Raw genomic sequence first — 3,158 nt, forward strand, 5'->3', positions numbered from 1 at the left:
CTGCCATGGAGGAAAGTGCGCATGGTGACTGTTGTATTCAATCCCGATGCAATTTCTGTGTTTCATCAACACTCTGATAGTCCACAGATTACAGAATGCCTCCAGATGTGCATCGGAAACTACTACTGGTCTTCCAGGGAACGATCAAAGCGTAGACTGTTAGAGACATTACACCCATGGAGGAAAGTGCGAATGGTGACTGTTGTATTCAATCCCGATGCAATTACTGTGTTTCATCAACACTTTGATGGTCTACACATTACAGAATGCCACCAGATGTGCATCGGAAACTACTACTGGTCTTCCAGGGAACGATCAAATCTTAGATTGTTTGAGACATAACTCCCGTGGAGGAAAGTGCGCATGGTGACTGTTGTATTCAATCCCGATGCATTTTCTGTGTTTCATCAGCACTCTGATAGTCCACAAATTACAGAATGCCTCCAGATGTTCATCGGAAACTAATACCGGTCTTCCAGGAAACTATCAAAGTGTAGACAGTTTGAGACATTACTTTTATGGAGGAATGTGCGCATGGTGACTGTTGTATTCAATCCCGATGCAATTTCTGTGTTTCATCAACACTCTGATAGTCTACATATTACAGAATGCCTCCAGATGTGCATCGGAAACTGGTACTGGTCTTCCAGGGAACGATCAAAGCGTAAACTCTTCGAGACATTACTCCCATGGAGGGAAGTCCGCATGGTGACTGTTGTATTCAATCCCGATGCAATTTCTATGTTTCACCAACACTCTGATACTCCACAGATTACAGAATGCCTCCAGATGTGCATCGCAACCTACTACTGGTCTTCCAGGGAACGATCAAAGCGTAAACTCTTTGAGACATTACTCCCATGGAGGAAAGTGCGCATGGTGAATGTTGTATTCAATCCCGATGCAATTTCTGTGTTTCATCAACATTCTGATAGTCCACAGATTACAGAATGCCTCCAGATGTGCATCGGAAACTACTACTGGTCTTCCAGGGAACGGATAAAGCGTAGACTATTTGAGACATTACTCCCATGGAGGAAAGTGCGCATGGTGACTGTTGTATTCAATCCCGATGCATCTTCTGTGTTTCAACAACACTCTGATGGTCCACAGATTACAGAATGCCTCCAAATGTGCATCGTAAACTACTACTGGTCTTCCAAGGGACGATCAAAGCGTAAACTCTTTGATACATTACTCCCATGGAGGAAAGTGCGCATGGTGACTGTTGTATTCAATCCCGATGCATTTTCTATGTTTCATCAACACTCTGACAGTCCACAGATTACAGAATGCCACGAGGTGTTTATGGGAAACTACTACTGGTCTTCCAGGGAACGATCAAATCGTAGATGGTTTGAGACATTACTCCGTGGAGGAAAGTGCGCATGGTGACTGTTGTATTCAATCCCGATGCAATTTCTGTGTTTCATCAACACTCTGATAGTCCACAGATAACGGAATGCCTCCAGATGTGCATCGGAAGCTACTATTGGTCTTCCAGGGAACGATCAAAGCGTAGACTGTTAGACACATTACACCCATGGAGGAAAGTGCGAATGGTACTGTTGTATTCAATCCCGATGCAATTACTGTGTTTCATCAACACTTTGATGGTCTACACATTACAGAATGCCACCAGACGTGCATCGGAAACTACTACTGGTCTTCCAGGGAGCGGATAAATCGTAGACTGTTTGAGACATTACTCCCATGGAGGAAAGTGCGCATGGTGACTGTTGTATTCAATCCCGAGGCAATTTCTGTGTTTCATCAACACTTTGATAGTCCACAGATTACAGAATAACACCGGACGTGCATCGAAAACTACTACTGGTCTTCCAAAGAGCGATCAAAGTTTAGACTGTTAGAGACATAACTCCCATGGAGGAAAGTGCTCATGGTGACTGTTGTATTCAATCCCGATGCAATTTCTATGTTTCACCAACACTCTGATACTCCACAGATGACAGAATGCCTCCAGATGTGCATCGCAACCTACTACTGGTCTTCCAGGGAACGATCAAAGCGTAGACTGTTTGAGACATTACTGCCATGGAGGAAAGTGCGCATGGTGACTGTTGTATTCAATCCCGATGCAATTTCTGTGTTTCATCAACACTCTGATAGTCCACAGATTACAGAATGCCTCCAGATGTGCATCGGAAACTACTACTGGTCTTCCAGGGAACGATCAAAGCGTAGACTGTTAGAGACATTACACCCATGGAGGAAAGTGCGAATGGTGACTGTTGTATTCAATCCCGATGCAATTACTGTGTTTCATCAACACTTTGATGGTCTACACATTACAGAATGCCACCAGATGTGCATCGGAAACTACTACTGGTCTTCCAGGGAACGATCAAATCTTAGATTGTTTGAGACATAACTCCCGTGGAGGAAAGTGCGCATGGTGACTGTTGTATTCAATCCCGATGCATTTTCTGTGTTTCATCAGCACTCTGATAGTCCACAAATTACAGAATGCCTCCAGATGTTCATCGGAAACTAATACCGGTCTTCCAGGAAACGATCAAAGTGTAGACAGTTTGAGACATTACTTTTATGGAGGAATGTGCGCATGGTGACTGTTGTATTCAATCCCGATGCAATTTCTGTGTTTCATCAACACTCTGATAGTCTACATATTACAGAATGCCTCCAGATGTGCATCGGAAACTGGTACTGGTCTTCCAGGGAACGATCAAAGCGTAAACTCTTCGAGACATTACTCCCATGGAGGGAAGTCCGCATGGTGACTGTTGTATTCAATCCCGATGCAATTTCTATGTTTCACCAACACTCTGATACTCCACAGATTACAGAATGCCTCCAGATGTGCATCGCAACCTACTACTGGTCTTCCAGGGAACGATCAAAGCGTAGACTGTTTGAGACATTACTGCCATGAAGGAAAGTGCGCATGGTGACTGTTGTATTCAATCCCGATGCATTTTCTCTGTTTCATCAGCACTCTGATAGTCCACAAATTACAGAATGCCTCCAGAAGTTCATCGGAAACTACTACCGGTCTTCCAGGAAACGATCAAAGTGTAGACAGTTTGAGACATTACTTTTATGGAGGAATGTGCGCATGGTGACTGTTGTATTCAATCCCGTTGCAATTTCTGTGTTTCATCAACACTCTGATAGTC

This window comes from Schistocerca gregaria, unplaced genomic scaffold (genome assembly GCF_023897955.1).
Source record: "Schistocerca gregaria isolate iqSchGreg1 unplaced genomic scaffold, iqSchGreg1.2 ptg000001l___fragment_3, whole genome shotgun sequence".
Lineage (NCBI taxonomy): Eukaryota > Metazoa > Arthropoda > Insecta > Orthoptera > Acrididae > Schistocerca > Schistocerca gregaria.